Source organism: Silurus aristotelis (genome assembly GCF_946808225.1).
Source record: "Silurus aristotelis genome assembly, chromosome: 20".
NCBI lineage: Eukaryota > Metazoa > Chordata > Actinopteri > Siluriformes > Siluridae > Silurus > Silurus aristotelis.
The window spans coordinates 19,080,831-19,106,611 of NC_139593.1; positions in this window are offsets into that span (position 1 = coordinate 19,080,831).

The following is a 25,781-nucleotide window of genomic DNA, read 5'->3' on the forward strand; positions in this document are numbered from 1 at the left end:
AACCTACCGTTCTCCAAAACCACTGCCAAACTCTTAAGCTTCCACCTCCATGTTTGACTGTGGGGGTGAGGGACTCTGCTAACATCATCTCTCCTGTTCATTATCTTACATAACTCCTTCTTTTAAAGGCAAAAATGTAAACATTTCGACTCCACAGAACTTTCATCCATTAAATGTAAAATTAAGTTTTTGTTTTTTACCTTGTTTGTTGTCTCTCAAAAACGATGATTGTATGATATAATGATTGTGCTTTTTTATTATTAGCAAAACAAACTTTTACTTGTAGTTTTTGCTGTATTTTTAGGGTAAAGGCTTTGTCCATGGCACAAAAAAAGGTTGGGGACCACTGCACTAGAGCACGTTCTTTTCATCCATGTTCCTGTATATATACTATATTGCCAAAAGTATTGGGTCACCTGACCTTTCCTGCTATATGTGGTTCTTTTCCAAACTGTTACCAAAAAACTGGAGGCGCTCATTTGTACAGGACGTCTTAAGATGGCGCTATGCAAAAATTTTGCATTCACTTGAACTTGGAAACCCAAAACCTGCTCCAGCATGGCGATGCCCCTGTGCACAAAGTGAGCTTTTTGAAGATCTGGTTTACATGCTTTGGAGAGGAAGATCTTGCTGCTGTAGAGCTCTGATCTCATCCCTACTGAACACCTTTGGGATGAATGTGAACGCTGACTGCACCCCAGGTCTTCTCACCTTCATCAGTACCTGCCTTTCATAATACCTTTGTGACTGATGAACACAAATATCCATAATCACACTCCAAAATCTAGTGGACCATCTTCCCAGTAGAGTGGAGGGAATTATAAGAGTAAATTTGGGACTAAATGTAGAATGCAATGCTCAAAAATCACATACCTTACTAATGTCCAGGTGACCCAATACTTTTGGAAATATATTATACCTGTAACTAAATTGTGGACTGTGAAAAGCCCCACCATAACATGACACCCCAATAGTGATGTTTCGTTTGATGGACCATCCAAAAGGTCCTTCTAAGTCTTTCAGCCTGATTTAAGCAAATATTTGGCCCTTTACACCTATTTTTTTTTTTTTTGTACCAAATGCGCAATTTCTCTGGATGGCAATTTTTTTTTTAATCTCCAAAGTTCATCCATTTCAAAATGATGGAAATGTTTTCTTGAACACTCAATGGCTTAAAAAATGTTTTACGTGAAACAGCTTCACCCTGAGCTTTGCCTTGTCCCAATTTGATCGCCGAGGTATGCAGTTTTTGGGACTTTCAAGGTTTATTAAAATTATATTTAAAAAATATTTATAAAAAATATTCTTTTTTTTTAGCCTGACAATACACTGTTAATTGTGGGCCCTTATAGACCCCGCTGTGTGCCTTCCAACGCGACGTTCAATCAATTCAATGCAACAGATGGGCTCCAACTGAGTTCTAGACCCGTTTCACGGACGATGAAAGCGAACAGGATACGTCTAAGCGCGATTTAAAACTCCACAGCAAAAGGGCCGGATACGTTGATGAATTTGCGTTTTTATTTTTTTTATTTTTTCATGGTTTAATGTACGTTTGAAACATTTTACTTTGGCGTTATAGCCAATTAGATGTAGCTTGACTGGTTAAAAAAAAAAAAAAAAAAAAAAAGGGCAAATCTATACATTATCCATTAAATCTGCAACATAATAAAGTGTGCAATAAATATAGAGTACAAGGGTCTGAAAATCCATATCGAAGTCTATATAAAAAATTGTACACGATTCCTAGGTCCTTGTTCAAATGTTTGCATTTAATGTATTGACAAAACGACTGGTTCCTCTGTCTTTTCCATCCATATGTGGTTCTTCCCCAAACTGTTACCCCAATTTTGGAGACACACACTTGTAAAGGATTGTATTGTCTTTGAATGTGCTAGCATCAACACTGTATTTTCATTTTAACAATGAGACATCAAATATACAAATTTACACTTTAGAGGTGCTTAATACACTGTGTGTTGCTTCTAAGTATAAAATAAATCTAGAATAAAGTTCTAAAGTATACATTTAAAATACATTTCGTAAAAAAACGACCAATAAAGGCTTTATAAATAGCTGGTAATGACTTATCATGTACATCATAACTTATCATATCTTATCGTGTAAAGCTAGATCCATGAAAATATGTTTTACAAGCCACAAAAAGCTGCATATAACATACTACCACCACCACCATGTTTCACCATAGACATGGTATTAACCAGATGTACAAGGTGTACATATAAAACATAGCATAGCATAACAACAACATAGCCTAACCTAGCATAGCATAACAACATAACATAGCATAGCATGACATCAGATAAAATAGCATTGCATAACAAAGCACAACACAACATAGCAGAACAGATCAGCATACCAACAACATAGAGCATCGCAAAACAGGACATAACATAGCATTGCGTAACAACTTAGCATAGCATAGCATAAAATAGCATTGCATAACAAAGCATAGCATAACATCGGATAAAATAGCATTGCGTAACATAGCGTTGCAAAGCATAACAATATAGCATAAAATAGCATCGCATAACAAAGCATGCACAACGTAGCATAACAGATTAGCATAACAACATAACATAAAGCATCGCATAGCATAACAGTGTTGCATAACATAACTTAGCATAAAATAGCATCACATAAGCCATTAAAAGGCTTATATAATGTAATACTACCATGTTTCACCATACACATGGTATTAAGCAGGTGATGTTCTGAACAGTACTTGCTTTTTTATCAGACATCATGATGGCGATTCTGCTCAAAACGTTTACTTTCTAGAGCACGGATTCTTTACCACACGTCACTATGGCATGATGCTACCACCAGCATGTTTTCCCACATCCATAGTTTAAGTCAGGTGATGTGCAATGTCTAAATATTTAAAAAAAAATTTCCTCGAGTTCATTTTTCATCTCATCAGAACATCAGACCAGAATTCCCAAATTGTATCTACATATAAATTCAAAGGTGTCAAACTGTTTATTAAAACACATCGGTGCACAAACTTTGGCACTTTTTACTTCACAGAAGGTCTTTAGGTAAAAAAAAAAAAAAAAGAATGACGAGGATTTAGATGGATGAGTTTATAGCACGCGCTCCTCCGTGTTTTAGGAAGCCATCGCTCAATTTCTTCCCGGTTTGCGTGCGTGCATTTTCACGGCCCTCTCCAATAAAGCGAGCCGATCCAGCAGGGAAATCAAATGTGAAATGGTACAACCTTTTGGTGTGGAGACGAACGAAGCTTATTGTTGTACCTAATTGATTCGCGCCTCTAAGGATGAGGATGATGGAGATAGGAAAAGAAAAAGGAGACACGGAGACAATAGTACATTATTTCGATTTGATCCGACTGGACCAGGAGGATGGAATTGCCTGCTTTTATTATGTTTATAAGAATCAGTGACCAAAGCTAGTGCTACTTCTTAAGTAAGACTTATTCCGGGTGAAAGGATCCAACCTGGCAACCGTTCCATAATTTACCACCATGCAATTCCATATGGACTGCGGCTCGTTGGAACCGGTTCACCGTACAACGAGACGATGAGCCGAAGCAGACGTCTGAGATCAGTAAGCATTCATTTAAAGTGTTCTTTATTACAGAACAGCCTGCCGAGTTAAAACTATTTTAAATATACACACATGAAAAACTATTTATTTCTATATTATTATCGAGTGATTATTGGTTAAGGGCATCCAAAATTGATAATGCTCAAAAAGGGAAGTTATAGACGGTGAAGTTTATTGAATAAAAATTTTTACGCAATTAAGGTTTATTTTTTTATTTATTTGTTTGTTTGTTTGTTTATTTCTTTTTTTTTTTTCTACTTTTTTATTTTTTTTCAAATATATAAATACATCCAGAAAAGCCATTGTGATTTACCTTCAAACAAAAAAAAAAAAAACATTTTTGAAAGAAAGAAAGAAAAAATATCCAGGTAATTTTTTTGAAGGTGTAAAACTACAATAATAATAATAATAATAATAATAATAATAATAATAATAATAATAATAATAATAATAATTTAGTATCTTTAGAACATTTAGTAAATGTGTCTATACTTATGAGTTTGGTAAGCTTTGTTTGTTTATTTGTTTATATTAAGCCCTAAACAAGTACACATATATTAGATTTAATTTTATTTTTTTTTCTAAAATCTTTAAACCTGAGCAAAAATTTAAATCGAATGCTATACTATTAAATATGTTGACTTTGCGATATTTAATAGCTCAATTTTAAATAAGCCTCGTCGTATGAAAGGGGGCGGGGCTTCACGACTATGTTTGGTTGGAGGCGGGACTATGTAAAAAAAAAGACTAATTATAATAATCCTAATAAGTGAAATCGAGTGAAATCGACTACAAATTATTGTAAATGTAAAGATTTATTATATTTCAATTTTTTTTTTATATACTCCAAAATCTAAAGCTCATTTTAAAGGTATGGTCTGCTATGGTTTCATGTTCCACTGTTTTTTTTCTTGCCTGCTGCCCTTTCAGTGCACGCTGTTTATTTATAAATGCTCTCAGAGGGCAGAAATTGCTCAGGCTGTTATTTTATTCATTTCTTTGCCCGGCTCCTGGAGGGGTAATCGCCGTCGCTCCGAGCTCTTTGTGCTTCTCTTCAGCAGGACAGAAGTGAAGTGTTGCTGGAATCAGAGCGGCTGAGAAGCCGAGCACGTGTCGGGGTCTAACGGTGCGGCGCGTCGCGGCGAGACTTGATTCCCCCTTGCTGCAGTTCTCCACCAAGGTCCTGCTGATGCAAAAAAAAAAAAAAACAACAGCTGAGCAGCTTGGACCTTACATTTGTGCGATTAAAGGTTCTTCGTTGCATAAAGAGGTTTTAATTGGTGCCCCCCTTTAATAGGCTTTAAGGCTTCAGGGTTCAAGTTTATGTCGGACCACAACGAGGCGCTCGAAATGGTCTTGCACGTTCTTCAAAGGTTCCCTGCACTTCCTGAGACATTTTATTAGTTTGTACCTGATACATTAAAGCGCTAATACATGCTGTCAATTAGCGTTTATGGCATAATTTTAAATGCACAAATTTCAGCCCCATGAAGATAACATCAAATAGCATCGCATAACATAAGCCATATAAGGCAATACTACCACCACCATGTTTCACCATAGACATGATATTAAGCAGGTGATGTACTGTACAGTACCTGCTTTTTTTCAGACTTGATGATGGCGATTCTGCCCAAAGAAATTCACCTTCAGTACTTCTAGAGCACAAAATCTTTCCCACGTCACTACGGCATGGTGCTACCACCACCATGTTTATATCTTGCATGTTCTTCTAAGGTTCCCTGCACTTCCTTAGACATTTTATTAGTTTGCACCTGACACGTTAAAGCTCCAACACGTGCTATCGGTTAGCTTCTATTGCATAAATTCATGTGCACAAAATCCAGCTCCATGAAGATATGCTTTCCATGGGCTGGAGTGGAAAGATCTCCTTTGGGATGACTGATGAATGTATACGCTCATAATGAATTGGATGAGAGATAAGCAAGAGAAGAAAAAGGATACACGTGGTGATGAAAGAGGAAGAAGTCTGTAAGAAGGAAAAAAAACAAAACAAGAAGAGTTGCTTGTAAGGTAGATGAAAAGGCTGAGGAGTGATGACTGTAGAGATGAGGAGGACCTTCTAGCTAAAAAATCTCCACAAGCGCACTCCAAAAATAGATTTTTTTATTCGTGTAATTTACTCGTTCTTTTGAAGAACCTCCAGAACGGTAGCTGGACATCCGACATCCAGGCTCTTGCGCCGTATTCCTATGCAGTGGTTTGGCTCATGTCCGTGGCTAGAAATCTGTCCTGCTGCACCGTTTTTCAATCACCATCCTGCCACGGATCCGTAGAACTTTCTAGTCGTAATGTTGCAGCTCCTTCAAGCTGCCAAACTTTTTTTTTTTTTTTTGTATACCAGGTTGTGTTGATCCATCACTCAGCACTGATTTCGATCTGTAATTGCTTTTCTGTTATCCCCAGGTCGTGTTCCTCAGTGTTTTAGTGTTTATTTCTTGTTTTCATGTTTTACTTGTTGGCTCTAAACTCTTAGAGGTGTATCAATCCTCTGCTTTATGGCCTGGAACAGAACCATAAACCAAATTATAGCTCCTGAGATTTATATATATATATATATGTACACTTTCACATATAGAGTAAGACAATTGCATATATTGTTTTTATTATTATTTATGAAATCAATGTGAAACGAGAGATACAAGTGATTTATTTGAACCTTTATTTATTAATAATAATGAATAAAAATATTTCTTTAAAACAGATTTTTTTCACATCAAAATTAAAAGTATGAGTTTTATTTTTGATTTATGATTTAGATTTTTTTCGATTTTAGGACTTGGGCATCTTCCAGCAGGATCCCTGACCTGCCACTTCACCTCCCAAATAAAAAAATAAAAAAAGAATAATAAATAAATAAAAATTATATGAAAAAACGAATAAGAAAAAAGAAAAATCCGCTATGTGAACAATTAATTATTTATATACACTTTTTTTTAATTACCAACAATGCATGTTTGCTGATATTTATTTATTCATTTATTCATTTATTTATTTATTTATTTATTTATTTATTTTTCAGTTATTTAATCATTTAATCATATTTCCTATTTTTATATGAAATTGATATGTAAATTTATTAGGTTTAATGTAATAATAAAAAAAAAAACATTAAAACCCAGCTTTATAAAGCAAAACTGTATAATGTTCTTTTTATGTGAAATAAAGAGAATAACATTGATGTAATTAATTATTGATCAAGTTTTTATGATAAAATCGCATTTATTTATTTATTTTGTGATTTATAGATTTTTTTATTTTTTTGCTTTTAGAAAAGCTAATGTTCTGATGAATTAAAAAATATGTTTTTATAACTACCCATAGACAGCGAAAGGTATAGCTAGCTAAGGCATGTCTACGATCTCATGGTTAAGAAATGTTTTGATTGTAACTTCAGCCTTTTTGTCAGAAAAAAAAGTTTGGGATTTTGTGTTTGGGATTATCCGTTCTAAAAATGGTCTCATCTTTTTCTGGGAAAAAAGCCAATACAAAAATAATTCCCACTCAGCCATGTATAAATAAGTCACCGCTCATGACTCAACAATAATCAGGGCAAGACTTCAGGCTGAAAAGTTAAACCTTGCCTTTAAAAAAAGGTTCATGCAGGGTGAAGACGAAAAGCCGCGACTTCAAAGCGATTTGATTTCTGCTGAAGCTATAGAGCGGCGAGGAGAGAAGCGTTAAGAGGATGGATGTGGAGGTAATCTCAGCAAGGGAAAAGTCCATGAAAATCCACACGCTGTCAGCATCCTCGTGCCGGATCAGGAGAGATGGAATTTGTCCCTGTTTGAGCCAGTCAGGGTGTGGATGGATGGATGGATGGATGGATGGATGGATGGATGGATGGATGGATGGATGAATGGACGGATGGATGAATGAATGGATGGATGAATGGACGGATGGATGAATGAATGAATGGATGGATGGATGGATGGATGGATGGATGGATGGATGGATGGATGGATGGATGGATGGGATAAATGTTCTTCAGTAGACTGACAGATCTACATAGATAAATGGATGGATAAAGGAAAATCACAGGATGGATAAATGGATGGATTGATGGATAAACAAAGAAATGGATGGATGCATGAATATGTTTATCTTCAGTATACTGAAATATTGGACCATTACATGTGGAATGGATGGATGGATGGATGGATGGATGGATGGATGGATGGATGGATGGATGGATGGATGGATGGATGACCAAAGAACTGGTTAGATGGAGGATGAATGAATGAATTTTGATTCAGTAGACCTAATAGATCTGCATTGATAAACAGATGGATAATAGATTATCACAGGATGGATAAATAGATGGATGGATGAACAAAGAAACAGTTGGAAGGATGGATGGATGGATGGATTGATGGATGGGTGGATGGATTCATCTTTACAGTCATCTTTCTATTTTTATGAATTCATCACATCAATCTATCACATATCTCCATCTTTCTATCTATACATCTACCAATCCATCCATTCATCCATCCAGCCAGCCATATATTTACCCACCAATCTGCCCATCTATCAATCAATCCAAAACCATCCATTCATCTATTCATCAGGATTCATCATGAATCATCCATCTGTCCATTCATCTATATTTAATTCCCCAATCTCTACATCTGTCCATCATCCATCCATCCATCCATCCATCCATCCACTCATTTTTCTTTATGATAATAGAAACAGTTCTCTCCTCTTCTCCCTAACATCCTGTTGCTTTTCTTTTTTCTTTTTATTGGGGTGTCTTTTTTGTTTTTCATGTTTTGTGTCATTTCGTTACGCGTCCGTGTTTAATGACTGCTTTTTCCCTCCTGAAACATTTTTTAATAGTTGGACAGCTCCGTGATGGAGTGCTTCATTAAGCTGAGAGACGATGAGTGAACGCCTTCATTGTATTTGTCCTCGGTGGACAAAGAGAAAAAAAATTTATTGCTCTTTTAAAACAACGCATTTGTCCCCTCGGGGGAAATGTCACGCCGTCGTCTCGGCGTCTCGTCCTGGCACCGTAACCCGGAGGTTCTCCATGGTGCCTTCCTGCATCGTTTTGCATCATACTGGCGAGACATTACACCTTTATTTGCATACTTGGATGCGAGGAAAGTCGCGCTTGCCGAATCCCTCGCAGCTCGACCGAGTGTGATTTCAGAGCGAGACAATAATGGCATCGGATTTGGCCCTGAGCCTTCGCCGTGTTTTGTGAACAAATAAACGGCAAAGAAATAACAAAACGCTTCTCTCGCTTGGGCCGTGTGTTTGTTTACTCGTTCCTGCCTCCAGGTCCCTCGTCATGCTGCTCCAACTTATTTTGGCCACGCCCCCAAATTGGGGTTTCCTTCTGTTTAGTCTGGATTTGTTTTTCAGGACTCGGGGTTCCCTTCTTCTTTTTTTCTCAATTACATAATCTGATTATCTATCAGTGCATTTTCAATTGTTCTATTTCTCTCTACAGGCTCTATAGATGTTTAACAGTGCCACCTTTTTCAAATCGATGATACTTTAGGAACAAAACAGAGAACCTTTACCAAGACGTAGCATTTGCATAAGCCATTTATTTGGCAGTCGCCTTTATCTAGAGTGACCCGTAGTTATTTCATTCATACAACTGGTTTGAGTGCTTGTTGGCTGCTTTTCCTTCACTCTCCAGTCCCAAACCACCTTAACTGGATTTAGATCAGGTGATTGTGTAGGCCAGGTCATCTGATGGAGCACTCCATCACTCTCCTTTTTGAACAACTAGCTTTTACATAACCCAGAAGTGTGTTTCGGGTGATATTGTGATTTGTGGCTAGAGTACAAGGTGGTGGAGTTCAGGTACCTGGGGTCAACAGTGCAAAGTAATGGAGAGTGTGTTAGAGAAGTGAAGAAAAGAGTGCAGGCAGGGTGGAGTGGGTGGAGAAGAGTGATAGCAGGAGTGATTTTTGATAGTAGGGTTTCTGCAAGAGTGAAAGGGAAAGTTTATAGGACTGTGGTGAGACCTGCGATGTTGTATGGTTTAGAGACAGAGATACAGGAGGTGGAGCTGGAGGTAGCAGAGCTGAAGATGTTGAGATTTTTATTGGGCGTGACGACGATGGACAGGATTAGAAATAAGTTTATTATTGAGATTGTTTGGACAAGTGCAGAGGAGGGACATGGGGTATATCGGGGAATGGCCGAGGTCCTGCAGGTTAGGGAGCTCGGTGCGGATGGTACGTTTAGCTGAACGCACCAGCCTCTGAAGGGCTCGTCTGTCCTGCATGGTGCTGTTCCCGAATCAGGAAGTGATGCTACCCGACGCTCTCAATGGTGCAAGTGTAAAAGGTCCTTAACACCTGAGTGGGTAGTTTAAAACCCCCTAGGTGGTACAGATGCTCCTGGGCCTTCTTTACCAGGGTGTTGACCAAGACACAGGTCCTGTGTGATGTGAACACCTAGGTACCGGAAACTGTCCACTCTCTTCATTGGGGTCGTGTTAATGTTTAGCTCTTGTCCTATATCTTGTTCTATTTTGTCTTCCACCAACCCCATCTCTTCCTGCATTCATCTTACTCTTCATCATCCCCATGTTCACATCCCCATGCTCACATTACAACTTCTCACATCACAGCTGTTCACATCACAAATGCTCTCCTTCTTCTTGTTCTTTTTTTAGTTGCTTTTCTCATTTGTCATGTTCTTCTAGCACTCATTTCTCTCGTGGGTTTTTTCTTGATCCGGATATTTAAATTTGATTCCACTTGTTTCTTTGAATCGGTGCACCTGCCAGACAAATCAATCTGCTTGCAAAAAAATGAACTGTCCTTCCAGAAGCTTTAACATCATTCAGTTTAATTCAGTTCTTTCTGAATACATCAAAAAGCTGCTGAGGGACACAGCGTGCACCTGAGTTAGACCTGGACTACTGGCATGCTTCTGAAGGTCAGAACACACGTCAGAAAAACTTGCAATGTTCATCATTAAAGGCCGTGACATTCTCGCTGCGCCTGTCCGATGAAGCTGGTGCGAAAATAGGAAATAAACCTTCGAACGTTGCATGGGGTGTGTTTTAATAGCACATGAACACTACATATTTAGTGGATCTGAGCAAAAAAAAAAGAGAGAAAGAAACAGATAGAATGAAAGCGAGTGAAGTCAGTGAGCAATCGCAATATATTAACAATATTTTCTATTATATATTAAGTATATGTCTCTATCTATCTATCTATCTATCTATCTATCTATCTATCTATCTATCTATCTATCTATCTATCTATCTATCTATCTATCTAGTTATCTATCTAGTTTGGACACCTTCTCCTTCAGTGTCTTTTTTTTTTAATTCTTTTCAACATTGTACATTAATACAATCATCCAAACTATAAAAGAACATGTGGAATTATGTACTAAACAAAAACGTGTTAAATAACCCAGAATATGTTTTATATCTCAGATTATTTCAAAATAACCCTCAGCTTCAGTCACCTGGAATGGTTTTCCAACAATCTTAAGGACTTCTCTGTGGTTTCGAGTGCTTGTTGGCTGCTTTTCCTTCACTCTTTGCTCGAACTCATCCCAAACTTGACATGCTTGTTAATTGTGCCCCCGATTTTGATTCAATCTCAAACAATGCCACTAAAGAATCACCTCCACACCATCCCAGCTTCTCCTCCATGCTGCACAGTGGAAACCAAATTCAGGAACCATTTGTTTACCAGCTTTACATCTAACAAAGACACGGCAGTTAGAAGCAAAAATCTCAAAATTGGACTTATTGTACTAAAAGACAGTTTTTCCGCTGATCTAATGTGTATTCCTTGTGTTTCTTCTCTGCTGCTTGTTGTACTTCTGAAATTTCTTTGGTGCAATTCAACCATGTAGGAGAGTGGATACTGAAATCTGTCAGCCACTTGAATTCTGAGAAGCATTTATGTAAATCAAAAGATTCTAAGGCTGGTCATTTTAATAAACGTATCCTCTGCAGCAGAGGTAGCTCTTGGTCTTTCTTTCCTGGGATGGCCTTCATTAGAGCTTGTTTTATCTTAGCGTTTGTTGGTTTTGGAGCGTTAAAATAAAATATAAAATATGGATTTGTACAGTAGTTGTAGTAGCACTAATAGAGCTATTGACACTGCACTTTCTCTTTTCTTTGCACAAGATGATCTAAAGTGCATTAAGAAATCAAGAAATATCACAAATAAACTTTTAGCAGCCACACCAGGGAACTGAAAACCATTCCAGCTGACTATCTCATGAATCGAACCAGAGAATGTCATAAGTTTGCCAATTTGGCATCAAAGCTAAATATCACTAGTTTGGAAAATATAAGGGGGATAGGGGGAGTGGTGGCTCCAACGGTTAAGGCGCTGGGTTGCCGATCGGAAGGTCTGTGGTTCGAGCCCCGGTATCGCCAGGCTGCCACTCTTGGGCCCTTGAGCAAGGCCCTTAACCCTCTATGCTCCGGGGGTCCCTTACGAGGGAAATATCAAGGTCTGTGACGTCGGAGTGACGTGGGGCCGCCTTCCCGTGGGCTCACCACCTGCAGGAGGGACCGTAAGGGACGGTGCTGTGAGGATTGGGCAGCAGTCGAAGGCGGGGTATGCCTGCTTAGACTGCTGCCCCCGCGACCCGAATTACGGATAAGCGGGAGAAAATGAATGAATGAATGAATGAATGGAAAATATAAAACATATTTTGGGTTCTGGGTTACTACATAATTCCATTCGTGTTTTTCCATAGTTTGGATTTCGTCACTATTAGTGTAGAACGTTTTATTAAAATAAAGAAATCTATCAGTCAATACATACATTATTTATTTATTTATTTATTCGACAATAAGAAAAAAATATTCAAAATGTTTAAATTGTAACAGTTTCTCACTGTGGGTCGTCATTGAATGAATTTTTATTTTATTGTTTCTTTCTTTCATTTATTTTTTGGTAACGTGTCACTGCAATTCTTCTGTATGTTTGTTCTTTTTTTTATTATTATATTTTTTATTTAATTGTATCTGACATTTTATTTCGAGTATATATTGAATTAATATTGAATTAATATTATTTTTACTATATATATATATATATATATATATATATATATATATAGGGTGAATAATATTAATTTTATTTCTTGTTCTCGTAAATTTTTTAAGCATAATTCTTTTTTTTTTCTAAATAATGAACAAGCTACTTTTATTTATCTGTTTATTTAGTTTTCGTCACAATCACAATAAAAAAGTGTCATGCAAATTAAAATAATAGCCTCTAAGTGATTCGAGGATTGAGTTTGCGGATCGAGAGTCTTACACCAGTACACTGTGCAGATGCACATTGCAGGTCAGCTACACTTATTTGTGGTTGAGGCCAATTCGTCCTGGGTTACGTCCTTGTCAAAGATTTATATGCCGCTCGTGCGAGTCCTGTCCCTGGAAGCCGAGGTTTGCTTCGGATGCGATAAGCTCCTGCACCGCGCAAACGCTCCGGCATCTGACGAGATTTGTTTGGTTTCAAACTGAGACTCGCAGACGTCATGGCGTGTGCGAGAAAGCCTCCATATTCACCCTGTGTCACATTTCCTGCTGAGAAAGTCTGATGGAGCTCCAAACTCTGTAAGACAACTTTTTTTTTGGAAGACTTTGAAAGCAAAAGATCAGGCACACAAGGCAGAAATTGAGACGACAAAACTGCATCTAATAGATAGGCTGTGATTAGTCCTAATACGACTCAAGATTGGAAAGCAATCAACAGGTTTTCTTATTTTTGCTTTGTTTGTGTGTTTTTTTTTTGTTTTTTTTTTTATAACACAAGCCTCGCTGATTGCCATCAGGACTCAAGAGCGATTGCTTGATTTGACAGACATTCGGCGGCATGGGTACATCGCTTTGCTAACAAAGCTGATCAAGATGTTGAGAAGTAAATCTTGTATATTCCAAAAAAAAAACAAAAAAAAACCTAATATATCAAAAACATTTCATCTGACGAATACCAGGTCAATGGGGTTTGATTTGAGCTTTGGATGCCTTTTAAAAACCTACATGTTTTCTCATGTTTCTACACAGATGCCAGGTTTTTTTTATTTTATCTTCACCATGCTCTCCGTTTTCTAATAAAAAATCGTCTGACTTGCTGAGGAGTTTTTTTGGTTTTGTTCTAGACCCATGTGAAATAGAAAATCGCTTCTTCCCCAATTTTATCTCATGTCTTTGGATGCCTTTTAATTTCCCCTTCACTTGAACTAATAGACCCAAAACCGTTAACAGATTCCAAGTTCCATGAAGATATGCTTTATATGGGCTGAAATGGAAGAGCTTGAGTGGCTAAAGAGCTATAATCCCTATTGAACACCTTTGGGATCCTTTTTTTTTTTTTTTTTACGCTGACTGCACCCCCAGAATTTCTCACCTCACCTGCATCAGTGACTTTACTAACATCCTTTTCACTGAATCAGCACAAATCTCCACAAAATCTGGTGGAACATCTTCCAAGAAGAGTGGAGGTCATTATAAGAGCAAACGGAGACTAAATGTGGAATTGGATGTTTAAGAAGAAACACATAGGAATCTTATGGTTGGGTGTCTTTTGTGTATATGGGATCATAAAGGATAAATAAATAAATAAATAAATAAATAAATAAATAAATAAATACAAACTTTTAATTTTGGTTGATTAAAATTAATTTAGATACTCAATAAAGAAAAATTTAACTAATAAATGTAAAAAAAAAAAAATACAGATATATATATATATATATACAGTGGGTACGGAAAGTATTCAGACCCCCTTAAATTTTTCACTCTTTGTTATATTGCAGCCATTTGCTAAAATCATTTAAGTTCATTCTTCTTCCTCATGAATGTACACATAGCACCCCATACTGACAGAAAAACACAGAATTGTTGACATTGTTGCAGATTTATTAAAAAAGAAAAACTGAAATATCACATGGTCCTAAGTATTCAGACCCTTTGCTGTGACACTCATATATTTAATGACCTTCCAGATCACAATGCATGTCAGAGCAAATGAGAATCATGAGGTCAAAGGAACTGCCTGAAGAGCTCAGAGACAGAATTGTGGCAAGGCACAGATCTGGCCAAGGTTACAAAAAGATTTCTGCTGCACTTAAGATTCCTAAGAGCACAGTGGCCTCCATAATCCTCAAATGGAAGACGTTTGGGACGACCAGAACCCTTCCTAGAGCTGGCCGTCCGGCCAAACTGAGCTATCGGGGGAGAAGAGCCTTGGTGAGAGAGGTAAAGAAGAACCCAAAGATCACTGTGGCTGAGCTCCAGAGATGCAGTCAGGAGATGGGAGAAAGTTGTAGAAAGTCAACCATCACTGCAGCCATCCACCAGTCGGGGCTTTATGGCAGAGTGGCCCGACAGAAGCCTCTCCTCAGTGTAAGACACATGAAAGCCCGCATGGAGTTTGCTAAAAAACACCTGAAGGACTCCAAGATGGTGAGAAATAAGATTCTCTGGTCTGATGAGACCAAAATAGAACTTTTTGGCCTTAATTCTAAGCGGTATGTGTGGAGAAAACCAGGCACTGCTCATCACCTGTCCAATACAGTCCCAACAGTGAAGCATGGTGGTGGCAGCATCATGCTGTGGGGGTGTTTTTCAGCTACAGGGACAGGACGACTGGTTGCAATCGAGGGAAAGATGAATGCGGCCAAGTACAGGGATATCCTGGACAAAAACTTTCTCCAGAGTGCTCTGGACCTCAGACTGGGCCGAAGGTTTACCTTCCAACAAGACAATGACCCTAAGCACACAGCTAAAATAACGAAGGAGTCGCTTCACAACAACTCCGTGACTGATCTTGAATGGCCCAGCCAGAGCCCTGACTTAAACCCAATTGAGCATCTCTGGAGAGACCTAAAAATGGCTGTCCACCAACGTTTACCATCCAACCTGACAGAACTGGAGAGGACCTGCAAGGAGGAATGGCAGAGGATCCCCAAATCCAGGTGTGAAAGACTTGTTGCATCTTTCCCAAAAAGACTCCTGGCTGTATTAGATCAAAAGGGGGCTTCTACTAAATACTGAGCAAAGGGTCTGAATACTTAGGACCATGTGATATTTCAGTTTTTCTTTTTTAATAAATCTGCAACAATGTCAACAATTCTGTGTTTTTCTGTCAGTATGGGGTGCTATGTGTACATTCATGAGGAAGAAGAATGAACCTAAATGATTTTAGCAAATGGCTGCAATATAACAAAGAGTGAAAAATGTAAGGGGGTCTGAATACTTTCCGTACCCACTGTATATATGACATTACTTTTATTATTAATTTTTATTTATAAACATATTTGTAATTCGTTGTTTTTTGTTTTTGTTTCGGTAACCTGTAGATTTGTTTTTAATTACATTTTTGTAATCTTTTTTATTTATTTTTTTTTCAAATTTTTTATTATATAATTTTAATTATTATTATTTTTTTTTTTTATATAAATATCCTTGTCATCATCTAATTGCATACGTTTTATCACATTATTATCGATACAATGAGTACTTTAACACGTTTTATTTCAGTGCTCTCGTTACAGATCTTTACATTTGACAAAAATGTGCATATCTATATGTGTATGCATGATTGAGTACAAAGGCCACGCCTTTTTTTTTTTTTTTTGCACCGATGAAAAGGGAACATGACGTATAGAGAAGGAGAGGAAAGGAGAGGGGAAGCCTAAAGTACCCCTAACATACAATGGTTTTATTTTTAAAACAGAGAAGTTCTATCGAGTAAAAACAGGCGTTACCCCCCCCCCCACCCCACCCAATATTTGGACAAAAGTATAGGGACACCTGACCTTTCTAGCCATATGTGGTTCATCCCTAAATTGTTACCACAAACTTGGAGTCACACAATTGAGGAAATTGTGGTAGCTAGAAAATTTTCCCTTCACTTGAACAAGGAGACCCAAAACTGTTCCAGCATGAAATGTGCACAAAACTAGCTCTATGAAGTGGAAGATCTCCTGCTATAGATCTTTAACCCTATTGAACAAATGTTGTGCACCCCAGGCCTCGTCCCCTCTCCTACACTAATAACTTTTACTAACACTCCTGTCTATAAATTCTCTACAAAATCTAGTGGAACATCATCCCACAAATCTGGAGTTCATTCTAACAGCAAATAGGTACCCAATGTGAAATCTTATGATCTTATGGTCAGGTGTCCACAAACTTTTGTCCAACCAAATCTATGTTCAAAGACTACGCTCTCTAAATGGTACTGCAAAAGCTATATTTTTATAAATATTTTTTCATTTAATCAGGCATGCTGCATATTTAAATCACTGTGCTTATATAGTTTCATTTAAATGATGCTATCATTCTATTCAACAGTGTTTTTTTTCTATTTTTTCACCCTTTTTTTATTCCATAATATAGCACTTATTTAAGGAACAAGCCCTGTGTATGGCTGCTTGTTACTGAGATTTTTTATTATTATTATTATTATTTATTTATCTATTTATGCATTTATTTGTTGCTCCGTTTCTCATTAGGCTGGTGCAAGAGGAATCATGTTAAAAGATGAGCCGGGGGGAAAAAAAGAAACAAATAAAAAGTCAGCAATGGGCATATGTAATGAAGGGTGATCAAAGGTAAACTCAAGCGGAAACTCGAGTGGATGAAATATTTATTTCTTTCCTTTGACGCATGGTAAATATTTTTTATGTTTTTTTTTTCCCTAGCTGAGATCTCTCTTGCTGAGAAAACCATACGAGTAAAAAAAAAAAAAAAAAGAAAAGAAAATTAGGGAAAAATAATGCAAAAAAAAAAAATCTGTTGTCGTGAAAAAAGAATTTCCAGGTTATTTATGCACCATTATTTATTTGCTGTTTAATAGTTTTGAGTTTTTTGTTTTAGTTTGTTTACAATAACCTGAAAGGACACTTTTTTTTTTTCCATTTATAAATTCATTTCAATGGACACCTGAGGACAATGTCAGGTAAGGACAGGCTTTATCTGATCCTTTTGTTCACCGTTTAGTGCAACTCGTGACTGTTTAATGCTCCACAAATGCTTTATCTCTCTAAACTTGGTCAAGGACAAATTTCTATCATAAAAAATTGTATGTATGGACACACAAATAAATAAAACAGCAGATGTACACTTTAAAATTGTCTCAAAAAGACCATTAGAATGGAAATTGGCTGGGCAAACATGGAATGTCACTTCACTGCTGGAGAAATAGCAAAGAATTGCTATGGGGCAAGACACATATGTGACCTTGCAGCCCCAGACAATTAAGGCGTCAGTACCCCATGTCCTGATTGGGGTTTATCTCTCATCTATACACATAATTTCCACACCAAATTGGCCACGGTTGAAAGTAGGGACACTCGTTAGGTCCAGGCTAAGGGTCTCAAAGATTTCCAAGTAGACAAAAGGACCTCCCATATGATTCTGAATCTCCAAAAGGAACAATTGAATAGTTGTTGCACCAACTAACAGCTCAGCTTTCTTGGACAAGGATTTGAAGAATGTGATTTAAAGGAATCTTTTGAACCTGAAAAGAATCTTCCAGTGAACGAATGTTATCCTACTTGGGCTGCTTTTAAAAAGGTCAGTACATTGGTTGGTTGATATATTTGGTACCAGAGAACCTTGGGTCAAAGAACAATGATGACTAGCTTTGTGATGGTGTCATCAACAGGCAATATTTTTCGGACCCTTAAATGAAGAAAGGTGCATTGCTGTCAACCGAGTACCATGTGGCCCACGTCATACATGTACCTACAGATCAGCCATGTTTACCAGGTAAACCCAGGAGTTTCATTCAGTTGCCTAAGAAAGTCTATTTATACCTACATTTTGAAAGGACTTCTCCCATGTCCTGAGTCAGAAAGACTTCATCTTCCATGATCAACACCTCAGACATTAGGAAGACCCTGGAAAATGGCACAAAAATGGTCTGGTAAACCATTTAGTGAATCAAAAAAGGTAGAAGAGATTATACATAAGATCTGCTTAACAAGACTAAGGTAGTGTTTTACTTTAAGGGGATATTGTTGAGTGACAAAGAAGCCACTTGAAGGATCTAGTGAACATGTCATCTTTTCAAGAGTCACTGTCATAAATCTGTAGTGCTTTGAAGTCAATCGTTTTTGTGGCTGGAGTTTCTATGGCGGTTAAAAACCCATAGTTCATAGTTGCAACGCTGTAGGAGTGAGCAAGACGTATTCAAGGGAGTGGAGATGGTGTTTAGAAACCTTTATAGAAGCAAGACCGCAGGATTGGACAAAACATATTGGTGACATGTAAACCTTCATATTGAATAGTGGACATATTGAAGGGAGTAAACAATGTGGTTAGAAATGTTCATAGGAGCAAAGCTGTAGGAGTGGGCAAGACACATTGAAGGGAGTGGCCATGCCATCTTGCCAAGAGTTGGTGCTGTAAATCTGTTGTGGTTTGGAGTACATAATTCTTTGTGGTTTGAGTTTCTATGTTGGCTAGAAACCCATAGTTCATAGTAGCCATGCTGTAGGATAGGGCAAGACATATTGAAGGGAGTTGACATGCCCTCTAATCAAGAGTCGGTGCAGTAAATCTGTGGTGGTTTGGAGTCCATAGAAACCCATAGTTGATATAAGCATTCAACAAATGTTTGTCAAGAAGTCTTCTGAGTATATCAATCCTGATATATGATAAGAAAGGTACCTCTGTAGTACATGGATTTCTAGTTTGTGTGATGTCTCTGTCTGAGTGACGTAGAAGTGTTATTAAAAATTATTTAACGTGGGCATCCTGCCTCCACTCAAAAATCAGCCAATGTTTAAGAGCTGTCCAATCTAGGCAGCTATGAGGAATATCCCCATTATTTATGCATGACGGTCTTCTGACAGCAGTCAGCTGGATGTTTAACCCCCATTGATGAGTTATAGACAGATTGGTGCATCCAAATCTGTGGCCAGATAAGTGTAGGAGGCACCCTACTGGTGGGAGGTGAGAGGTAAGACCTGGCCCCTGGCAGAGAAGTCTGAGTGTCTGTGGATCTTATTGATGAGCGGTGGAAAAGCGAGCACAAGTCTGATGACTATATCAGGAAACAAAGTGGGAGTAATATCTCATTGTGAACCGATCGGAGAAGGCGGTGGAGTCTGTGGCTGGGAATAAAGAAGTCTGAACTGACTCTTTTCAGCCAGTTGCCACCGTGACCTCCATGAGAGAACCAAAAACAAGAATGTAAAAATAAAGAGTAACAAAAAAGACCATGAGGGAAAATATTTTTATATTGAAATCAAACCAATAAATTGAATCATTAAATAGTCTTGAATGCAAAATTAATAAAGTTGTCAATTAATAAATTTAAAAAAATTATATATTAAATATATATCATTACCTCAAAAAGATTAATAATGACCAACATCTATGTAGCACAATAAGATATTTGAGTGTGTCACAAATTTCTTTCCCTTCATGTAATGTGCTACTTATTAATTTTGTTCTATCCTGTCATTGTTACCTGACTGTGTTCGCCTGTTTTGTGTCCTTGATGAAGTTTCCTCATCTTATTAAGAAGTGCGTTCACTGCTTGTAAATTTACACCAAGTATTTCAAAGCAAAAGTGATTTAGCAGCTAGCATATGCGGGTGACCTAGCCTGTCGTCACACTAAACCAAGCCTTTTTTATGTCTGTGTTCTGCTCAGCCAGGCCTTTTTCCTTAATGCTGTCCCTGGCTACAACCACAATCATGTCCATCCCAATCCTGTTTTAGAGCATGCCGTAAAGTATATCTGCGACGGGATTAGCAAGGTAACGGAGATGGCACGTGTAAGTGTGGCATTTGTTTATTTCTCGGGACGTGCGGGTCCAAAGAGATTACGAGGGATTATGTTGTAATTAAACAGTCTTCTATTATACATGAACGCAGTCAATGGCGAGTTCACAGAGGCCATTGTTCATTATTGAATTCCTGACAGCAGGAAGGCACAAATCTTTCAGTTTACCTGGACAAGCTCGATAAGATTCTGTCAGAATGCACACACGAATACACGGGTTACGCATTTACGCTCAGTCGGTGGGACATTTGCAAAACAAACATATCGGTTCTGAGTGGTGTGTGGTTTTAAACAGAAAACATTTCTAAACTTTGCGTATGACTGAATTGGGCCTATATATATATATATATATATATATATATATATATATATATATATATATATATATATATATATATATATATATATATACATACACACATATTTTTCATGTTTTCTTGGAGCAAGTCAAATGGAACAGGACCCAGTGTACACCGATGAGGGACATCGCTGACCAGAGGCAAAGCTATAATGACTTCGTTACAGCTAGCAAGGAAACAGATGTTGCACTGGTATCCAGCATATATACTGCATTTTACAAAGAGTTTAGATTTTAACAAGAAAATTTCTGAATTCAAAATAAGAACAATATGTACACAGCCTGGGGAAATGACTGAAAAATAATTAGCATAAAATAACATTAAGACCAACATCGTTTGAAATGTGAATGCATAATTACATTACATAGACAAAGAAGACGTAAACATTTTACAGACACGGCATCTTAGAGACATCAAACATAAATAATTATTTAAGTAATAAAAAGATTAAAGAAATGAATGTTTTTTTCTGTCAAACTTTTACCACAAATTTTTACCACAAACTTTAACCCCAAAGTTGTGCATCATGTCTTTGGATGCAGAGCATGACATTTCCCTTCACTTCAACTAGAAGACTCAAACCTGTTTCAGCAACCTTTTCTGACAATGCCCCTGTATACCAAGTGATCTCAATGAAGATATGCTTTACATGGGTTGGAGTAGAAGATCTCCAGCTATAGAGCTTTGACCTCAACCCTATTGAATGCCTTAAAGATTAATTGGTATGCTCTTCACACTTTTGTGACTGAATGGATCTCCAAAAATCTCCACAAGCACATTCAAAAATTTTGTAAAACATCTGCCCAGATGAGTGTGAGGTTACTACAGTAGCAAATAGGGAAAATATGTGGAATGACATGTTTAAAAAGAACCACCTACCAATCTTCCAGGAAAATGTATATTTTGATCATTAGAAAGTAACAAATCTATCTATCTATCTATCTATCTATCTATCTATCTATCTATCTATCTATCTATCTATCTATCTATCTATCTATCTATCTATCTATCTATCTATCTATCTATCTATCTATCTATCTATCTATCTATCTATCTATCTGTTTCTATGTCCTTCATTTTCTTTCTGTGTCTTTTTATTTCTATCATTTTTTTTCCTGTCCAAATATATTCCATTTCCATAATTTCTATAATTTATTCCCCCTTTTTTTCATTATTTAATAATCTCTATTCATTGCTCTTCTACACATCTTTCCAAACCCTGACTGTTATATAATTGATTTCTTTTATTATACTGTGCATAATAAAAAAAGAAAAAAAAAAGAAAAATTATATACTGTTATTAGGAAGGAAGGATAAAGATGAAGAACATGTAGATCTATAAAGCTAGAGATCGCTTTATAGATCACTGTCCAGTAAGGTTGTGAAAAATATATAAAGGATATGATGTATATCATTGATTGTAAATGAAACGATCAAACAAAGCAGGCTGAATGTAGATTTTTTTTTTGGTTTAGCTATGAAGGTGTAAAGAAGCTGAAATTGATGGATCGAATGTCCCCCGTGGGATACGGTTTGCGGATAAATTAGCATACGGTTTAAACCCTAAATGGATAGTGGCTAGTTGTTTGCTGAGATTAGCAAGTTAACAAAGACGTCGGGTTGTTTATCGTCGACCGGGACGCGGCGTTCCGGGGAGATTACGCCAGATTACGTTTGTTGATAAACATTCTTCTATTATACATGAAGGCAGTCAATGGGAGGTTCGCTGAGGCCAAACGAGCACTCTGAAGTTGAGACTTATTGAATTATTGACTGCAGGAAGGCTTCCTTTGAGCCATAGTTCTCTCATCGGGCAGGCTGTTAGGTATCTGCCAAGGCTACACACACACACACACACACACACACACACACACACACACACACACACACACACACACACAAACACACTGGTTTGCAAAACAAGCGCCTCAGAGGTTGTACCAAAGGCACGTCTGCCATTCCGCACTTTCCTTGTCTTTTCCAGTCTGGCGCCATCCCCTCTCTCTCTCTCTCTCTCTCTCTCTCTCTCTCTCTCTCTCTCTCTCCAGCTCTCCATCATTTCGAACGATTTCCCACTTCATCCCGTCAGCCGAGGCCCCGTAATGCCTCGCTTCCCGCCGTCCTTTCTGCGCTCTGACGATGAATAAAAAGACACGAGACGTTGCCGTCGTACAGCGGTTATTTACTGCGTCTTTTCCAATGTGTCATCCATTTCTTTCCCTCTCTGTCACTCTCTCTCTCTCTCTCTCTCTCTCTCTCCTTGTCTCTCTCACTCACTCTTTCACTCTCTCCATCCTCTGCTCAAAATGTCACCCACGAGCCATCTGCTCTCACAGCTCTGTAAGTCATTCATAGAGGAAAGAGGGGGAAAAACACAGGCCTACACAATCACAGCTCATCCACTGTGTGTGTGTGTGTGTGTGTGTGTGTGTGTGTGTGTGTGTGTGTGTGTGTGTGTGTGTGTGTGTGTGTGTGTGTGTGTGTGTGATTCATTCGTGTAGGTCTTCTCACTAAGAATTTGTATGGAGATGTATTCAGGAATGTTCGTTAAACTGCATGAGACACATTTGATGGAGGACAATTAAAAATTCACAGCCTAATCGAAGAAACTAATGATTTTAGCTTAAACATATGTATTGTTGGATTTGTTTCAAAAAACGAATGACTAAATAAATAAATAAATACACTATATATACGATACATTGTCAAAACCTGACCTGGGCTTCTTTATGAACATCCAATTCCCCATTTAGTGCCAATTTGCTCTTATAATAGCCTCCACTCTTCTGGGAAGATGTTCCACTGGATTTTGTGTGAGATTTGCGTGAGATTTGAGTGAGATTTATTCAGCTACATGGGTGTTAATAAGGTGAAAGGAAAGGTCACACTTTTTTTTTAATGTATTGTTTTGCTGGAAGAAATACAGACAGCTGAAGAAAGAAAGAAAGAAAGAAAGAAAGAAAGAAAGAAAGAAAGAAAGAAAGAAAGAAAGAAAGAAAGAAAGAAAGAAAGAAAGAAAGAAAGAAAGAAAGAAAGAAAGAAAGAAAGAAAAAGGAGGTAGAAATTCGAAAAAGAAATCAAGAAGTAAAATAAAATAGGTCAAGTTGAAAGGAAACTTCGTTTTTTAATGTATTGTTTTGTTGGAAAAAAAACGGAAAGCTAAAAAGTGAAAAAAGAGAAATAAAAATGGAAAAAAAGAGTTTTAAATTAGGAAAAATATAAAATTCAAATAAAAATATTTAAAGGCGAAAGGAAATGTTTTTATTTGATTGTTTTGCTGGAAGTAAAAGGGACCGTTAAAGAATACAGAATGAAAGCAAGAAATTAGATATGAATTAGAAAAAAAATCAAGAATTTTCATTTTTAGGCAGAGAATTATGAAAAATGAAAAAGGGCAATTTATTAATTTTTTTTGTTAATACTTCAGAACAGCAGAAGCAGTTCACAGCAATTTCAGACAAGCAGTGGGCGGAGCTTGTGCACTCTATAGAGGTGGTTGCGCTAATCTAATACGCACCTCATAATTTCTTGGGATTTTTTTTTTTTTTAGGTATTTTTAAACCTTTTTATTTTTATTGCATTAATTTCTACATTATTTAATGAAAATTGCTCTTATGCTTTTGATTTCTTTAATAATTTTAGTGCTGTACAGCAGATCTTCCTTCTGTAGATGAACCCATGTTCAATATATGTTCATAAAGCTGACTTTGTATACAGGTGCTTTTGTTTCACTGGAACAGGTTTGTATCTCCTAAAAGGGAATATTTCATGCTACCACATCCAAATACCGTCGTTACGATTTTGTGCCTTGAACTTTGTGGTAAAAGTTTCGAGAGAAACCACATATATAGCTGAAAAATTCCCATAATGCATATATTGTATATTGTACACGTATCTCCACCTCTCTATGCTCTTCTCAACCTGCTCCCTACTCTTACCACAAATATCACAATATCACTCCTGTCTGACCTCGTCCATCAACCTGTTCATTGCCACTGCAAACAAGAAAAGGGCTCAGAGCCGATCCTTGATGCAGTCCAACCTCCACCTTGAACCAGTCTGACGTTCCTATCGCAAGAAATCATCAAAATATAAAAAAAAAAAAAATACTACTACTACTACTACTATGCCGTCACAATAATAATATTATTATACTCTCTTTGGAGTAGGGGCGAGGGGGTGCACTCACTGGCGCCCCCAGGCTGGTTGCGCTTTAGGTGCACCGCACTACATTCTGAGAGAGAGATAAACATGCTGACTGCTGTTGACTGGGATATTTTTCAGTATTTCTTACTCATTGGGATATTTTTAGCCACTGAAAGCTAGCTAGCAAATGGTAGGCTCAGCAGTCATGACTGAAAATATTGACAATAAGTGGATGCCATTATCCAGAACAAGGACAGAGGTTTTCTAAAGTGTGCACTTGAGTGTTAAGGGCTGTTGTTTAAGGGCCCTGTAGCTTGGTGATACTGGGATTTAACGTCATGACCAAGTTCAACATCGTTTTCACTGAGCTACTATGACTAATATTGACAGACAAGACATTTTGGATCCTTAATTGGATAAATGTTTTCCAGAAAATAGTCAACTCATCTATGTTCTGAACTGTCTGATACGAGCAGAACATCTGGAAAGCACTGCTTTTCCCCCTGGTCTAACATCATATACTGTATCTATTATCTTATCATTACCATACTCATCATTCGATCAGAAATCTACTGCAAATGCATTATCTGCATTATCTGAAACTTTTACCACAAAGTTCAAGGCACAAAATCGTAACGACGGTATTTGGATGTGGTAGCATGAAATATTCCCTTTTAGGAGATACAAACCTGTTCCAGTGATACAAACCTGTTCCATATGCAAAAGTTTTTTCGACTTGCCCACCTAGACTATATACTATAGACTAAGCAGGCTGATTGGTTGATAGCAGGGTTGGTAAAGGTGCTACCCCACACCCTTGACTGGAAATCGCACAGTTAGCATATGGAAAGAGGAGCTTAGCACTTAGCTGATGCTCTTCCTCCCTTGCTGTTACATTAATA